This window comes from Oryctolagus cuniculus, chromosome X (assembly GCF_051225735.1).
Source record: "Oryctolagus cuniculus isolate XC-2025 breed Fujian yellow rabbit chromosome X, ASM5122573v1, whole genome shotgun sequence".
Taxonomy (NCBI): domain Eukaryota; kingdom Metazoa; phylum Chordata; class Mammalia; order Lagomorpha; family Leporidae; genus Oryctolagus; species Oryctolagus cuniculus.
This window is the reverse complement of record NC_142888.1, coordinates 69,183,269-69,202,248: the sequence shown is the minus strand read 5'-3', so window position 1 is coordinate 69,202,248 and position 18,980 is coordinate 69,183,269. Positions and strand designations below refer to the sequence as shown.

The following is an 18,980-nucleotide window of genomic DNA, read 5'->3' as shown; positions in this document are numbered from 1 at the left end:
GGGCCAAGGACCTCAATAGACATTTTTCAAAAGAGGAAATCCAAATGGCCAACAGACACATGAAAAAATGTTCAAGGTCATTAGCAATCAGGGAAATGCAAATCAAAACCACAATGAGGTTTCACCTCACCCCGGTTAGAATGGCTCACATGCAGAAATCTACCAACAACAGATGCTGGCGAGGATGTGGGGAAAAAGGGACACTAACCCACTGTTGGTGGGAATGCAAACTGGTCAAGCCACTATGGAAGTCAGTCTGGAGATTCTTCAGAAACCTGAAGATAACCCTACAGTTCGACCCAGCCATCCCACTCCTTGGAATTTACTCAAAGGAATTTAAATTGGCAAACAAAAACAAATAAAACTTTTAAAAATCACATATATGAGGCCGGCGCTGCGGCTCACTAGGCTAATCCTCCACCTTGCAGCGCCGGCACACCAGGTTCTAGTCCCGGGCGGGGCGCCGGATTCTGTCCCAGTTGCCCCTCTTCCAGGCCAGCTCTCTGCTGTGGCCAGGGAGTGCAGTGGAGGATGGCCCAAGTCCTTGGGTCCTGCACCCGCATGGGAGACCAGGAGAAGCACCTGGCTCCTGGCTTCGGATCAGCGCGGTGCGCCAGCCGCAGCGCGCCAGCCGCGGCAGCCATTGGAGGGTGAACCAACGGCAAAGGAAGACCTTTCTCTCTGTCTCTCTCTCTCACTGTATACTCTGCCTGTCAAAAAAATTAAAAAAAAGAAAAAAATCACATATATGTTTACATACATACTTGCTACCAAGAAAATAAAAACATGAAAGCCTTTACTCATTCCAAGATAAATCATAACTAATAACTTTTCCTACTCCAGACTGAAATTTTGACATCTCTTTATTTACTCTTCTGGAACTTACTACAATCTACATAGTGAAAGAAAGATCAAATTACCCCCACTGCACCAACACTTAGCTAAGGATGTCTTCGACTTGTATATACATCTATCACAGGAGATTATTTTTCCATATACAAGGCTCAAATTCAGGGTCATCTCGCATGTTACATTGTGATTTATCTAATTTAACAAATAGGGTTTCATACTGTATATACAATATTTTATATAATATATATGTTTACAGGCAACTGCTCTTTAATGGGATAGCACTGGACAGCAAAACCCTCATCAGGAGCCACAGGGATTGACAATCAGTGTGACACAGCAGGTTTTTGCAGAAACAATAGATCTGAGTGATAAGCACAGGTGAAGAAGGTCTGGGCACCCAGCCACTCAGTCCCAGGGAGCTAGCTCTCTGCCATCTACCTGCCAGTATCCGGTACAAATTGGGTATGGCATGGAGAGGGAGCCAAAGTCCAGAGCCGGGAGCCCACGGAACAGCATGGAAAATGACTCAGGAAAGGCTGTCAATGAGGGAATCCCACATGCTAGTAGCAAGGCTTCTGGGCTGGGCTTCGTTCAGCATGGAGATGCTCTCCATCACTGACAGCTCTGTGCTGGTCATGTCCAGGCCACAGAAGGCACACCAGGCATTCACCATCATGCCAGCTGCAACCACCTCACTGCCTTGCTTCACAGTGCCTGCCACGAGTAGAGCCTGTAGAAGAGAGGAGAGTTCATCCCGGTCTTCAGTTGTAGTCTTGGGATACACCAGCCCTCCCTGATTGCTGAAGACACAGTGGCTCCCTACCAGCACCTGGTCAGCCACCTGGAACACATCAGCCAGGATTTCTTCTGTCTCCCTGTCCAGGTTTGGGTGAACCAAGGCCATGTAGTCATTGCAGGTTGTAACATTGTTCTGAGCCGAGAGTTGCTCCTCTACTGGCTAAATCTGCATTGAATCTGCGAGGCAATTGCAAATGTGTTCCAGCTCCTGGTCAGTGGTGTTGTTGAGCACCAGAAGACCATGCCTGTTCGCCCCCACACAGGTGCCCGGTGATGTGACAGCCAGCAATGAATGCCTGCAGCACGGGGATGGTATCTATGAGCTCACCTTTGAACTTGCTGTGAAAGTTCTCCGATCCTTCAGTGGCCATCAGGTAGTAGGTGTTGGTCAGGTTAGCAAAGCAGCTGATTTCACAGTTACTCTCGAATTAGGCCAAGTTACTGCAGCCTTCACACCTGACACCAGCCCCTTCTTTTCCCGCCATACTATATTTTTATTTATGGAAGATAAGGTTCCCCCTAAAACATGCAATGATTATTCCTGTTTCTCAAAACAAGGTGGCTATTCTCCATTTTTCTAGGCTTTAAAAAATCTATTATTTTTATGAATATAAAATTAATATATATTCATTCAAAGATCCGCACAATACTGAAATAAAGCAGAAAGCAAAAGCCTCTTATATTCCTGCCCCTAAACATGAAAAGGACAAGAATTTGGTATATAACCTTTGAGATTTTTCTTTTTTCCTTTTTTATAAGATTTATTTATTTATTTGAAAGGCAGAGTTACAGAGAGCAGAGGCAGAGAGAGAGAGAGAGAGAGAGGTCTTCTATTCACAGATTCACTCCCCAGATGGCTACAACAGCCGGAGCTGCACCCATCTGAAGCCAGGAGCCAGGAGTTTTTCCGGGTCTCCAACACAGGTGCAGGGGCCCAAGGACCTGGGCCATCTTCCACTGCTTTCCCAGGCCATAACAGAGAGCTGGATCAGAAGCGGAGCAGCCAGGTCTTGAACTGGCGCCTGTATGGATGCCAGCACTGCAGGTGCTGGCTCTACTTGCTAGGCCACAGCACTGGCCCCAAGATTTTTATGTTTTTCTAGACACCTTCACTTAATGTGCTTGTGTACAATATGGGATCATGTGTATTTATATGTACTTTACATGTTTATATAATATGTATTTTACACAAATTTTTAGGCTTACACACTCATTTTTGTAAAAAAGTGTGTCATAGTATACATAGTAATTAGTAAGTAGATTTTTATATTGATATATTTATTTGAAAGAGTTACAGAGAAAGAGGAAGAGACAGAGATCTTCCATCCTCTGGTTCATTCCCCACATGGCCACAATGGCCAGGGCTGAACCAGCCTGAAGCCAGGAGCTGGAGCCTCATCCTGGTCTCCCACATGAGTGGTAGGGGCCCAAGTGCCATTTTTAACTGCTTTTCTCAGGCCATTAGCCGGGAGCTGGATCAGTAGTGGGGCGGCCAGGACATGAACTGGCACCCACATGGAATGCTGGCATCTAAGGCAACAGCTTCACCAGTTACACAACACTCACCCCAGTAAGTTGATTTTTTTCCACTTAATTCTTTAAACTCATCTTTCAATGTTTGTAAATACGAATTGGCTTTATTTTAAAGTGGCACTATGGGTAGCTGTTAAGTCACCACTTGGGATGTTCTTATACCATATTAGAGCACCTTGTTCAAGTTCAAGTTACTCCACTTCTGATCCAGCTTCCTGCTAATCCACACCTTTGGAGGAAGTAGAAGATGGCTCAAATACTTGGTTCCCGCCATTCACGTGGGAGGCTTGGATAGAGTTTCAGGCTCCTATGTTTAGTCTAGCCTAGTCCAGGTTATTGTGAGAATTTGAGGAGTGAGCCAGCAGATATAAGATTCTCTCTCTCTCTTTCTCTCTCTCTCCTCCCTCTCTCTTTCTGCCCTTTAAATAAAAATAAAGTAAAACAAAATGATACCATAGTTTTTGTTTATTGATGGAATATTCTATAAAACATTTATCTCTCTACTGATGAGCATGTTAGATGTGAAACTATCATTATCAGTCTATATAACATTTGATTGTAACATTAATCCATAATTTATTTAAATACTTTTCCATTATTTTGCAATATCCTTACAAATGCAAAATATTATAAAGAGGTGGTTATTTGGTCTAGTAGTTAAGACACTGGTTGGGATGCTCACATCCCATATTGGAGCACGTGGGTTCAAGCCCCAGATCATCTTCTGATTCCAGTTTCTGGTTGATGCACAGCCTGGGACACACCAGGTGAAGAGATGGCTCAAGTAGTTGGGTGCCTGTCACCTACATGGAAGGCACAGATTGGATTCTAGATTGCTGGTTTCATCCTGATCTAGTCCCAATCACTTTTGGGCACCTGGGCCATGAACCAGCACATGGGAGCTTGCTTTCTGTCTCTCACGCTCTCCCTCTCAAAAATTATTTAAGTAAATAAATTATTATTACAAGTATTTCTACAATGGATATCCTTTAATACCACTCTTTATATAACTGATTTCTCCTATGGCAGAGTTGGGTATGATACCTATTTCAGGCTGAGATAATCCTGTGTGGAAAATGTGGAGGCCAGCGCCGCAGCTCACTAGGCTAATCCTCTGCCTTGTGGTGCCGGCACACTGGGTTCTAGTCCCGGCGGGGCGCCGGATTCTGTCCTGGTTGCCCCTCTTCCAGGCCAGCTCTCTGCTGTGGCCAGGGAGTGCAGTGGAGGATGGCCCAAGTACTTGGGCCCTGCACCCCATGGGAGACCAGGAGAAGTACCTGGCTCCTGCCATCGGATCAGCGCAGTGCGCCAGCCGCGGTGGCCATTGGAGGGTGAACCAACGGCAAAGGAAGACCTTTCTCTCTGTCTCTCTCTCTCTCTCACTGTCCACTCTTCCTGTCAAAAAATAAAAAAAAAAGAAACTGTGGAGAATTTGGGGCCAGAGTTATGGCATAATGGGTAAAGCTGCCACCTTGACACCAGCATCCCATATGGGTGCTGGTTTGAGTCCCGGCTGCTCCACTTCCAATCCAGCTCCCATGTAATGGCATGAGAGAAGCAATAGAAGATGGCTTAAGTATTTGGGCCCCTGTACCCACATAGGTTATCCAGATGAATCTTTTGGCTCCTGGCCTTGGCCTGGCTCAGCCTTGGCCATTTGGCCACCTGTGGAATGAACCAGTGGATAGAAGATTCATCTCTCTCTCTCTCTCTCGCTCTCTCACTCTCTCTCTTCTCTGTAGCTCTTTCAAATAAATAAATGTTAAAAATATGGGGAATATGACATAAGGTGTTCTCCGTATTAATTGTTTAATCCAATAAGTATTTCTAAGTAAACGACAGGTTACTAAAGTTAATATTGCAGTAGAAATAGCATAAATTCTGACATCCAAGAAACAGGTTTGAATCACAAATCTGCCACATATTAGTTATATAATCTGGGTCAAGTGACTTAATCAATCGCTACATTTTCATTTTTTAAGCTATAAAATAAGGACAATAGTTTCCACTACATAGGGTTGTTATTAGAATTACATGAAATAATAGGTAAATTACTCGATCACATTGTAAGTGCTCAGTAAATGCTTTTTGTTTCTTTGAGTGTTTTGTTTGTTTCTTAAAAAACTGATCAAATACATTAGATATCACTTATTTCACTATATTGTTCTGCTATTTCATCATTTGAGAAAATGAGAATTTTAAGTTGAACATAAATCAATGGGAAGAAATATGAACTCAAGTTTTCCAAGGGTTTCACTCGTCATCTTTCCCAACACAGAGAATAATCATGTAGTCATAGTCACAGTCATAGCTTGATTTTTGTTTATCTGTCCTACCTACTGTAATAAGGATTATGGGTGAGGAAAGACCTGTAGTACATGAACAAAGGGATAAGACTCTGTGAAAATATATCTTAAGTAGGAATGTCCCCTACTATTGTTGGACATTTACCCAAAGAATATTTCCTAATTTCTTCCAACTCACATGACATATATTGCTGCAATGTAACAGACAGAACTCATGATTACATGTGAAAAGACAGAAGTTCAATCTCCAACCTTGCAAATTCTTAATTTTCTAATCTGGAGGAAATCACTTCTCTTCTCAGAGTCTCACTTTCCATAACTGAAAATGTGAAATTAGTGATTTTTAAAATAGATCCTTTTCTTCTATTTCTGACCCTCAGTACTCCATGACATTTGTCTCTTAGGGATTATATTTTCTGATATCCTGCTTCCCATTTCCCTCATGTAGTCCAGTTCTTTTCCCAGAAAACTCTCTCAGACATCTGACTTTTCCCAAGGATATGAATACTTCTCATTCTAAGTTTTCATGCTGTCCCCCAGAAGGAAGGCTACCACCTATGTTAATAGGAATATATATCTGCAGATTGTAACATATTGTACTGTTAAAATCCAAAAGAAATCGCCCACATGGGGCATTAAACACTTATGAGATGTTATAGGTCTTTTTTCTTTGGAAAAATAAAAAAAATTAATAGAGAACAAGTAATTGAATTTCTTTTTGCAAAATAAACTGTCCAATGAAAGGGAAATGAAATGTTATCACGCCAGCCTCCTCTGTGCAGTGACACCCCTTGTCATCTTCCCTATTATTCTCAGAGAGGAAGAATATCTTCTGACAATATTAGCTCTTAGCAATTTTTATTACAATTAATTTTTTCCATAGCGTGCGTTTGGGGCAATAGTTTTTCCAGACACAGTCATTCAACTTCCCCAAAACAGTGTAAGTCACTGTGACTTGATCATTCTGCTTGATGATTTTTCAACAATCTCCAAGATATGCTGGAATATAATAATTATGTACCCAGAAGTTAAAAAGAACAATAGGAACAATTTATTCCGAGTTTCACAAAAGCATCCCCAGGAGAATATTTGAGTAGAATACATGAAAGTGGTTCTAATTTTTTAAAAAGTTTAATTTGATTAGCTTCACTTATAGTCACCAATATCCAAAATACATGGTTTACAAATGGGAATGTACTGGTGCAGGTGATCACAGAGAACATATGAAATCAGTACTTCCATAGAAATTCTAGGTTAGAGCACCAATACCTGTTTCTATCTTCTTGTTAAAGTTGATATTCATCAACACTGGACATTGAGGATTACATCGAACTAATTCTTAAACAGTTGGTTCAAAGCTGACCCTAAACTACTGTCCTTTGATCTATATCTAGGAGGATTTCAAGTCATGATATCTCTAACAAAGCCTAGGTAATATCATGACTTCCCATTTTTAGAGCTGGACTGCAATATAAACCCATGACCTTAAGTATTGCCTTTGCTTTAGAATGATATGAAGCATTTCAAAATGGTTTTTTATCTCAACTATATTGACAATAAAATTTAATGCTTTGAGATTACTGAATTACTTAGATTTAATAGGATAATCAAAAGGACATAAAGAAAACATGATGAAAAAAGTTTTAAAACTACAAACTGCAAAAGCTCACAATAAAAAATCTTGAGCTTTATTGTGATTTTGATTTCTGATTTTTATCTTTTGCTTATTATCTAATGATGCCTTAAAGACCTAACAGGACTATATTAAGGTAAGAAAATCCAAAAATTCTCATATACAAGGTGAAAAAATATTCAGAGCATAAAAGAAAAAAATATATCTCATTGTAGTTTTTATTTGCATTTCTCTGGTTATTAGTGATGTTAAGCATCTTTTTATATGCTCTTTGACAATTTGTATATCATCTTTGAAGCAATATTCAAATTCTTTTTGTGTATTTTAAATTGAGTTAATTATTTTTGTGTGTTGAATTATTGGAGTTCTTTCTATTACCTCACATTATGGCTACAATAAAAAAGCAAATTAAAATGTGTTGGTGAAAATGTGGAAAAGTTGGAACCATTGTGCATTGCTGATGAAACTGCAAAATGGCCCACTGCAGAAAACAGCATAAAATTCTTCAAAAAATTAAACATAGAATTTCTATATGATTCAGCAATATCACTTCTAATTATGTATCAAATCAACTCAAAATATGATCTCACAGAGATACTTGCACACACATGTTCATGGCAGCAATTTTCATAATAACCCAGAGGTAGAAGCAATCTAAATGTCCATCAATACAAAAACAAAATGTGGTATATACATATAATGGAATATTACCCAATTCTAAAAAGGAAGAAAATTCTGCCTCTCTCTACTGAATGAATCTTTGGGACATTAAGCTAAGTGAAATAAAATAGTCACAAAATGATATTATGTGATTCCACATATATGAAGTATCTGAAGTAGTCTGATTCATAGAACAGAAAGCAGAATGATTGTTTGCAAGGACTTGGGGGAGAGGAAAATGGCCAATTGTTGTTTCACGGATATGGAGTTTGGGAATATGAATTAGTTCTAGAAATCTGTTACACATCGTGAATATACTTAATACTACAAAACAGCACACTTAAAAATGGTTAAGGAAACAGCGTCAACCTCCAACTGTATTTAGTGCCATTGGAATAATAAATGATAACAGTGATGACCATGAAGAAAACGGTTACAGAGGTAATTTGAGTTTTACCACATCTTTAAAATTTCACTATGATTTTAAAAATAATTTTCCTACACTAGGAAACAACTATAATAAGTATAATTTTCTTTTTTTCTGAGGGAAAAGGACTCACTTTTATTAATTGAATAGCTCCTGGTACAACAGTAGGATTGGCCTATATGCTATCAAAGTTCATTTTCAACCTCAGCATTGTGGAAATCTATGCATTATTTGATTTTCTATATGAAAAGAAGCTTGCTGTAGGCTGTGACTAAAAAAGTGTTCACAGATATATACAAAACAGAGTGACAATTTATACATCAGTTGTAACCAACTCTGGATTATCTCTTTACAATTCTCCCATATGGGCGCTGGTTCGAGACCCGGCTGCTCTACTTCCAATCCAGCTCTCTGCTATGGCCTGGGAAAGCAGTAGAGGATGAAATAAGTCTTTGGGACCCTGCACCCATGTGGGAAACCCAGAAGAAGCTCCTGCCTCCTGGCTTCAGATTGGAGCAGTTCAGGCTGTTGTGGCCATCTGGAGAGTGAACCAACGGATGGAACACCTCCCTTTCTCTCTGTCTCTGCTCTCTGTAACTCTGCCTTTGAAACAGATAAATAAATCTTTTAAAAAACACAGTTCTCCCATAAGTGCATTATTGATCATTTTCTCTGTCTTCTCAACAGCATTTGCTGCTGCCACTAGTTTTTCTTTTATTTTAAATATTTTGATAGTGAACACTGATATCTCATTGTGGTTTTAATTTTTTATTTCCATAACAACTAATGAAAGTAGAAATCAAGGAGCAAAATTTAAAAACACCACTTAGGACACCCATATCCATTATTGGAGTGCCTTGGATCAAGTCTTAGATGTTTCTGGTCCCAACTTCTGGCTAATGCACACCCTGAAAGGTAGCAGTGATGGCTCAAGTGCTTGGGTCCCTGCTACCTATGGAGGGAGACCTAGCTACAGCCCAGTTCAATCCCAGCTGTCGAGGATATTTAGTGAGTGAAACAGGAGATGGAATACCTTTGGGGGTCAGTCAGCCTCTCTCTCATTCTGTTTCTTGTCCATTCAAATACATAAACAATAAATAAAAGGTAATAAAAATATAGATCAATTCATCTGTTTATTTGACATCTGCATAATCTCTTTGTTGAGATGTCTTTTACTCATTTTATAATTTGACTTTTTATTACTGTTTTTTTTTATATAATCCACATATAAAGCCTTTGTCAGATACATGGTTTTCAGATATTTTCTTCTGGTCTACAACTATTTTGATTACCTTGGTGAGGTCTTTTAGTGCGAAAAGTTTTTCATTTTGATAAAGCAAATTTATCAATTTCCCCTTTATGAATATTGCTTTTGATGACAAGAATGCTTTACCTAGTCCTAAGTCCCAGTGATATTTTTATATTTTACTTTCATTCTATTATCCATTTTTGAATTAATTTTTGTAAAGTGTGAGGTTTGATTCAGAGTTAATTTTTTGCCTATTAATGCCCACCTGATCTGCCAATATTTATTGAATTAAGTTTGCACATTTGTAAAAAATAAGTTGGGGCCAGCGCCGTGGCTCAATTGGCTAATCCTCCACCTGCGGCGCCAGCACCCTGGGTTCTAGTCCCATTCGGGGCGCCGGATTCTGTCCCGGTTGCTCCTCTTCCAGTCCAGCTCTCTGCTTTGGCCCGGGAGTGCAGTGGAGGATGGCCCAGGTCTTTGGGCCCTGCATCCGCATCGGAGACCAGGAGGAAGCACTTGGCTCCTGGCTTCGGATCAGCGCAGCACGCCAGCCATTACGCCCACTTTGGGGGGTGAACCAACCAACGGAAAAAGGAAAACCTTTCTCTCTGTCTCTCTCTCTCTCAGTCTAATTCTGCCTGTCAAAAAAAAATGTTGGGTATATATGTGTATTCTCTAAAATGATAACATCTTTAATGATATATGCATTTTATATTTCAAAAGTACCAAGTTACACATTTTTAAAGTGCACAGCAGACTCATAGAATGGCAGATGTCCTAAACAGCACTCTGGCCTCAGAATCAGCCCTTAAGGCACGTGGATCTGGCTGAAAAGCCCATGAGAGTATTACAGAGTATTACAGGCATGGAAAGCCAAAACACTCTGGCAAAAAAAAAAAAAAAAAAAAAAAAAAAAAAAAAACCCTACATGCCCTACATGAAAGATCTCCACGAGTGAGATCCCAGTGAAAAGAACAGGTCATCAAAGAAGGAGGTACCTTTCTCTGAAGGGAGGAGAGAACTTCCACTTTGACTATGACTTTGTCTAAATATGATCAGAGCTGGTGAACTCAAAAGGCTTCCATAGCCTTGGCAACTCATGACAAGAGCCTAGGGAGATTTCTGATGCCATAAACAAGAGTGTCAATTTGTTAAGTCAACAACAGGAGTCACTGTGCACTTACTCCTCATGTAGGATCTCTGTCCTTAATGTGCTGTACATTGTGATTTAATGCTATAACTAGTACTCAAACAGTATTTTTCACTTTATGTTTCTGTGTGGGTGAAAACTGTTGAAATCTTTACTTAATATATACTAAATCGATCTTCTGTATATAAAGAGAATTGAAAATGAATCTTGATATGAATGGAAGGGGAGAGGGAGCGGGAGATGGGAGGGTTGCAGGTGGGAGGCAAGTTATGGGGCGGGGGAAGCCATTGTAATCCATAAGCTGTACTTTGGAAATTTACATTCATTAAATAAAAAAAAAAGAAAATCATGTGTAGTTTTTCAGAATATGCATTTTCCATGAGCTGTTTGAAGATCCCTCATATATACAAGGCTGAAACCTAACAGGAGAAAAATATTTAAATTTGGATAATGAGCCAGGTGTTTGGCACAGTGCTCACTGCTTCTGGGGATGCCACCTCCCATATTGGAATGTTTGGGTTTGAGTACAGGCTCTACTACCAATTCCATTTTCCTGCTAATGTGCACCCTGTGAAGCAGCAGGTGATGGCTCAAGTACTTAGATCCCTGCCACCCATGTGGGAGACACAAATTAAGTTTCAAGTACCTGGCTTTGGCCTGGCCGCATCCCAGCTGTTGCATGCATTTGGGGAGTGTACCAGCAGATGGAAGATCTCTTTCTGTCAGTCTCTGTTTCTTTGCCTTTCAAATAAATAAAAATAAAAACTTGTTTTTTAAATTGAATGAAACACTAACAAAACGTTTGTCAAGTTGAATGTGTAAGAATATTAACCTTTAATTGCAAATCTAATTGTTGGCTTCCTATACCGTCTAGGCTATCTTTACTTTCACTGCCGAAAATGAAAAGCAAAATAGTTTTCTTTCTTCAGGTGTTTAATAGGATCTATCTTAATATCATATGAGGTTGTCTCTCACTTCCTAGTCTCTCTGCATCTCATATTTACCAAAATCTTTAGATGTTTATATGACTCATATATGAAGTTTGCCAGATTATGTAATAAATTGTTAGTATCCCATCAGCAATGTTAGCCATATACATTTGGATCAAGCATTCTTTCTACATTATTTGAGGTAAATAGCAGATAAAAACAAGGCAGAAACCGTACATAAATTTATGGCAAATGTTCAGCACCTCCTGGATGCCATTCTGTCTTCTTCCATCCTATTTTAGGTTCATATAGGTCCTGATATTTGATTTTATCTCCTATTTATATCTCCCTGATATATTCAAAAGCTAAGCTTTATTTCTCTTATTTAACCCTTGGTAATATCTAGGAAATTTGTCTTATAACCACCATTTCCTTCTTTCTCATGGAGGATGTTTAACATTATTTAGTCTCAGAACCCAGAATCAGTATAAATGGACCCATCCTGAGTCCCCATAAGCTTTGATTTGGTTATTTAGAGACACTAAAGCAGAGCTTTACAAGCACTAAATTCAGAACTGCTCAAGAGAAGACTGGCCTGTAATAGGAAGTGGTATGACAAGATTACTTCTGAGATTATTCCCAGCTACAGGATTCTAGGGGATCTCAGGTAAGTCATTTTGTTTTATTGATCCCAGACCCTTCTCTGTACTAAATGCCAAAAGTATATCAGAATTTTCTTTAACCTTATAAGACCAAACCAAAGGAGCAAGTGCTAAATTCAAAGCAATCGAAGGATTTTATTCCCAGAACTTCAGTTGATTTATTTTAGGGTTTCTTATTTTTACATAAGGACAGCAGTAGCCTTGATATTATTTGTAAAGATTTTTCTTTAAAATTCTCTTTTACTTCTTTTAAATGAGGAAACTTTGCTGGTGGAATTTTTTTTTTTTTTTTGGTAAAAGAAACAAAACAAAGTTTCAAAGCCATGTTCCTTTTGGTGAGATGAGGATCCACACTGAAAGAGGCTGTTTAAACATAAAAGCAATGGACAATGTTGTGGCATAGAGGGTTAAACTGCCACCTGTGACACCAGCATCTCATATGAGTGCTAGTTGGAGACCTAGCTGCTCCACTTTGTATCCAGCTACCTGTTAAAGTGCCTGGAAAGACAGCAGATAATGACCCAATTACTTGGGCGCCTGCACTCATGTGAGAGACCTGGATGATGCTCCTGGTTCCTGGCTTCAGTTGGGGAGTGTGAGTCAACAAGTGGAAGAGCTGTCTCTTTTTCTCTCTCTCATCTCTATGTCTGTTAACTGTCTTTTATGTAAAATAAATAAATTATCTTTAAAAAGATCAAAATACCCTTGACTGTAATGCTACTTAAAAATTTGCTATCTCAAAAGGTGAGAAAGAAAGAAAAGAAGGAAGAAAGGAAGGAAAGAAAGAAGGAAGGAAGGAGAGAAGAAAGGAAGGCAAAACAAAGGAGGCGGAAGGGAGGAAGGGAGAAAGGAAATCTCATTGTGTTCTTAGATTTGTATCTATGAACTACACTAAATCTGTTCTATTTGTATTAATATTACATAACATGAAAAAATAAATATTAACAAAATAAATAAATATTAACAAAAATAAAAATTAACATGAAAAAATAAAGTATAAGAAAAAACCAAAACAACTATTTAAAATAATCTATATTCTTCTTTTGTAGTAACAAGTAAATGACCTATTTCTGGGCTTTCAAGAAAACAATTTTATCATCTCCACAAATATTTTAATGGATTTTAGCAGCTCGAGGTACTGTTGTATTTGTACTTGCTATTTGGATTTGCCTCTGCAGCCTAACAGAAGTCAGAGTTAAGCAGGAAACTGTCCAACCCTCCTGTGTAGTAGCACAGTTAACAAGAAAGTGAGTTGTCTAGACAAGCCAGTCATTGTTTTGCCTTCATGAGTGTCAATTCGCTGTTTGTTTATATATTGGAAGAACCTCCTTCACACTTACAAAGACCTAGAGCATGGGCATCTCCTCATACAGATTAACCCATAAAGAGTTGGGGTTTATTTCATTGTGATAGTTGCTACCATATCTTAGAGGACTTCCAGATACTGATAAAGATACGAGAGCCAATGAAACTTGAATTGCATAGGCTTCTATAGTGTTTTATTTGATACTCAATTTCCTAATAACTTGTATAATTCAAATATTATTGTAGACTCACAGTGTGGTGTCTAACTATGCTGCCGGTATTTTTGAAATTTTACAACAGAGGTGTTAACCACTACTGCATAGAATTTCCATGCTTCTAACACAGAATTGTATTCAGGCCAGTAGGAACCCATGAAGATGTCTGAATCAAATGTTTATGTCAATAAATTTATTCTCTCTTTTAATATTGTATAGTTTATCAATAAATTGTGTTGCAGCATGAGCTTGTACATATGACTATGTACATATGACTAGGCGGTAGACACAGGCATATCTTCAAGAAAAATGTTTATAAACCTTGATAAACTGAGACTACTAATGCTAACTAAATAGAACTTATTCAGAATGAATACTAGCTGTCATGTATTACATAGTCGAAAGGCTTGTTTTCCTACAGCACACTGTCAAATGCAATGGAGATGACAGAACAGAACTATCCAAAAATACATAACAAACAACAATGCCCACAAAGATCTTAAGTCTAACGAATGCACTGTGATATTGATTAGTTGATTCAGGTAGATTTACATAATGAATAGGACTGGGATGATCAGCATCGAAGCCTCTGAGGCATCATCTAATTCAATCCTCTTGTTGGAAATACTGATGCCTGGAGAGAAGAAACACGCCCAAGGTATATTAGAATATTAGAGTCATAGTAGGTCATAGAGGCTAAATATCCTAATTTATTCTTCACTACACTTCTCATACATAAGGCTGCCCCATGCCATCATCTCCCATTCCAAATCACAGATAAAAAAAAAGTAGGCTCCTCCAACAAAGACTATATTTAGTGTCTTCTACTCATAATAACACCTGTCTGTGGCCATCCACCATCTATAAAGAAAGACTGGCCAACCCATGGGCATTTCCAAAATTGTGGCCTCAGCATTTTAACTACAATGTGTCAATATACGATGAATTTCATCTCCTGAGCAGATGCTAAACACATCTAAAAGACTGACACAGGTACATTATCTTGCATCTCTTACTGGATTACCACCATAGTCTTTTTTTCATTTCACTTGCATTTTATTGTCACAGACATCTTTCCCTATAGCCAGGTTAGAGGCAGTCACCCGTCATTTTTTTTTAAAGATTTATTTATTTGGAAAGCAGAGATACAGAGAGAGGAGAGACAGAGAGCAAGATCTTCTATCCACTAGTTCACTCCCCAGACGGCCACAATATCCGGGGCCAAGCTAGGCCAAGCCAAAACAGGAGCCTGGAACTCTCTCTGAGTCTTCCATGAGAGTGGCAGGGGCCCAAGTGTTTGGGCCATGCAGCAGGGAACTGGATCAGAAGTGGAGCAGCTGATACTGGAACCAGCGCCTATATGGGACAACAGTGTCACAGTCAGTGGCTTCACCTGTTGTGCCACGATACTGGCCCCTGGAAATCCATTTATGACAAGGTCTTAATTTGTCCTCTCTTTAAAAAATTTGCAACCTAACAGATCATGAAGACTGAAATAATGCATAATTAGTTATGGAAACATCCAGGATGGAAGTTCAAGAAGGCAGCTTTTGGACACAAATTCAGTCCCAGGTATCCTCACATGGGGCCACACAATTTTACATAAAGAACCATCTTCACCAAGGTCAGCAGAGACACTCACCTCTAAGGGTGGAGTTGCAGCTGGAGAAAGCCAGCCTTTTCCAGACCTCCACTGGAGGCGGCGATTGCAGGTGCTGCCCATGCGTGACGTTCCCGGGCGGGGCTCCTCCGCAACAGGGCACAGGAGCCGCAGGCACACACGTCACAGAAGTCAGCTCGGGGCTTCAATGCCCCGGCAAGGGCGGGTCCGCCCGCCAGGCGGTAACTGGGTAACGAGGTCACAAGCCAGTGGCCTGGCCAGGTGTGTCCTGAATGCCAGTGGCCGCCCAGCGTCCTGGTGGCCGGGGCGATGAGCGCTCCGGCCCGAGCCTTCTCACACTCTCCTGCTTACAAAGCAGTCCGCGGGTAAGCTGCAAACTCTGTCCAAGAGCGGACACCCCGGGTGCCTGGTGAGGGGTGGGGGGCTCCACCCAGGCGCAGGCGGAGGGGCCCATGGGCTGCCCCCAGAGCTTGTGCCAAGTCTTTTTTCATGGTTTCAATTTTGCGTTTAGAGCCCTAATCATTTGGAGTCTGTTCTTGTGTATGATATGAGGTATGGCTCCAGTTTTTCTTCTTTTTTAAAAATTTTTATTTTATTTGTTTATTTAGGATCCAGTTTTGTCTTTTTCCAAATGGTTCACGAGTTGTCCTGCACCACTGTAAAGAAAGTCTATTAGATATTTCTGGATTTTCTATTCTAATCCATAGATCTAACTACCAGGCTGCTTTAATTATGGAAAATCTCTACTGTTTTTATTTTGAGAGGCAGGCAGAAGAGAAAGAGAGAGCTACCATCTGCTGGTTCACTCTCTAAATGGGTTGGAGCTGGTAGCTGGAACTCAATATTAGCTTCCTGTGTGGGTGGCAGGCACCCCCTTGAGCCATCACGGCTGCTTCCCAGAGTCTGCATAGCAGGAATCTGAAGTCAGGAGCTGGAGCTTGTATCAGACTCAGTCACTGTGATGTGGGATGTGGGCCCCTTAACGACTAGGCCAAATGTTCACCTTAGTCAGTCTTTTAACGTCTTGGAGGGCTAAGTGTTCCTTTTGCAATTTTTCTTTTTGTAAAAAAAAATGTTTTCCTGGATATTCTTGCATGCAATCTTTTTTTTTTTTTTTTTTGACAGGCAGAGTGGACAGTGAGAGAGAGAGACAGAGAGAAAGGTCTTCCTTTGCCGTTGGTTCACCCTCCAATGGCCGCCGCTGCAGCCGGCGCACCGCGCTGATCCGATGGCAGGAGCCAGGATCCAGGTGCTTTTCCTGGTCTCCCATGGGGTGCAGGGCCCAAGCACCTGGGCCATCCTCCACTGCACTCCCTGGCCATAGCAGAGAGCTGGCCTGGAAGAGGGGCAACCGGGACAGAATCCGGCGCCCCGACCGGGACTAGAACCCGGTGTGCCGGCGCCGCAAGGTGGAGGATTAGCCTATTGAGCCGCGGCGCCGGCCTGCATGCAATCTTTTTAAAGTATATATTTAAATATAATTTTCCCGGCTGGCACCGCGGCTCACTGGGCTAATCCTCCGGCCTGCGGCCCTGGCACTCCAGGTTCTAGTCTCAGTTGTGGCACCGTATTCTGTCCAGGTTGCTCCTCTTCCAGTCCAGCTCTCTGCTGTGGCCCAGGAAGGCAGTGGAGGATGGCCCAAGTGCTTGGGCCCTGCACCTGCATGGGAGACCAGGAGAAGCACCTGGCTCCTGGCTTCGGATCGGTGCAGTGCACTGGCCATAGCGGCCATTTGGGGGGTGAACCAACAAAAGGAAGACCTTTCTCTCTGTCTCTCTGTCTCTCTCACTGTCTAACTCTTCCTGTCAAAAAAATAAAAATAAATAAATAAATATAATTTTCCCACAAAATTTGATACTTCCAGTATCAAAATGTAAATGCCAGCAGCAAGACTTCCAGGGATGTTAAACATCTGGAAACAGAGAAGCTCAGCTGGTCATCTTCGTGCTTCTGGCTTTACCTTGATTAACTTTTGGTTATACAAACTGAAAAATGACCTAACGTATTTGCTTTGAGAGGTGCTATTTTTTAATTGTAGAGTTCCCTGTAGCCATTTATTGCACCACTGATTATTCTGGAAGCTTCGAGGTTCCACTCATCATTAAGGCTGTTGCTGGTCAGGACCTTGAAATCGGAGAAGGCCGCTGACAATTCTCCTGTGCTTAGTTGGTGCAGGGCAAGTTAAGCATTGTCGTGTTCCCCCTCCCCGGTTGCCTGCTCCCATCCCAGTTGCATTCATTCCTCGTTTGGAGGTTTTTTGTGGGATTGCAGCAAGTGCTCCACACTAGCCTCTGAAACTCTCCAAAAGCCACATTTTTAACAAGAGTCACAATGTTTTGTTGAAGCTGTGCAATGGAATCTCTTTGGGAGACACTCAGGTTAAACACAGTCCAGCCAAATCTTCCTCCATACCCTCTTGAGCATCACTGGTTTCAGCTCCTCCCAAGCTACTGCAGTGTTGTCCATAGCATTCACGATGCTGATGTTTGTCCAAAATTCCCCGACCATATCCACATTCTTACCATCTGTTGCCTTCATAATGTGCTCAAAAGTCCTTCCAGGTACTGAGCTTCGAAGGCAGAGGCTACACCTTGAGCCATGGGCTGGACTGAGTCAGCTGCACTGTACTGAATATAGTCTACTCTCACATTATCAGAAAGAGCACTCGAATCCACGGGATGGCACAGTGTACTCTCTAGGATGTGTACTGATTTCTTAGTGAGATTATTTTGCACACAGTATTTTTCAATGGCAGGGCAAAAAAAAAAAGTATGTGAGCTACTCATGAAAGATGTCTCTGGTTGCCCAGGCCTTTATATTTAGCACCAAATCACAGGCAAGTTGTAGAGCCTTAGGGGTTTCCGAGTGATTCACCAGTGGGTACTTAAAGTCCCTAGCTGTGTTGCCACCAAGAAATGACCTCAAGTGATCTTTGGATGACTTAAGTCCTGGCTCGCTTTCTCTTTTGCAGAAATGAATGTTCCTTCAAGCACTCTCTTCCAATAAAGCCCTGTGTTGTTGACATTAATTTGTCGGAGGGGGTGGTGTACTCACCTGCCTTGATGATGTTCTGCAGCACCTCTTTATTGTTGCCAATAGCATGGCTGTTCATCTTGAAGTGAGGCCAACAGTGGCACTCCTTGAATCTCACAAACGACCCTTTACTTGCACTAAACTTCCATTTGAGTGTGTTCATGCTCTAAGTCATGAAACAGACTCCCAGCCTTCTCCCGACTGATGGTGACACTCAAGGGCATGTGTTGCTGGCTCTGATCTTCAAGCCAGATGAGCAGCATTGCTCCATAGTCTGCATCCTGGCCTCTCCAGGGAGCAGCCATCTGTGAACGCGTCTTGGTTTTTCCCTTATGATCTCTAGTGGTCGCTACTGTAGGGACAGTGAGGTCTATGGCCTTTATGAAGTCTCTGAGCCTTTCACCCACTTCGAATAGCCTTAGCACTTCTAATTTGACATCAAAAGTACCTGTTTTCCATCCCCTTTTGTTTCCACCCGGTTGCCTATTTCATTCTCCACTAGGATGTGGGAGGTGTGGACTATTCCTAGGGTGCAGCTGCAGGTCCGTCTGGACCGGCGTGCGTTCCTGCAGGTCAAGAACAAACAGCCAGCATTGAGCATCCACGA

At 41.1% G+C, this 18,980-nt stretch overlaps 1 pseudogene; it reads right to left on the bottom strand.

Moving 5' to 3' along the window:
- Positions 1-1,378: 1,378 nt before the first annotated feature.
- LOC100343846 (eukaryotic translation initiation factor 6 pseudogene) lies at positions 1,379-18,452 on the bottom strand (annotated as a pseudogene).
- Between the last annotated feature and the right edge of the window lie 528 nt (positions 18,453-18,980).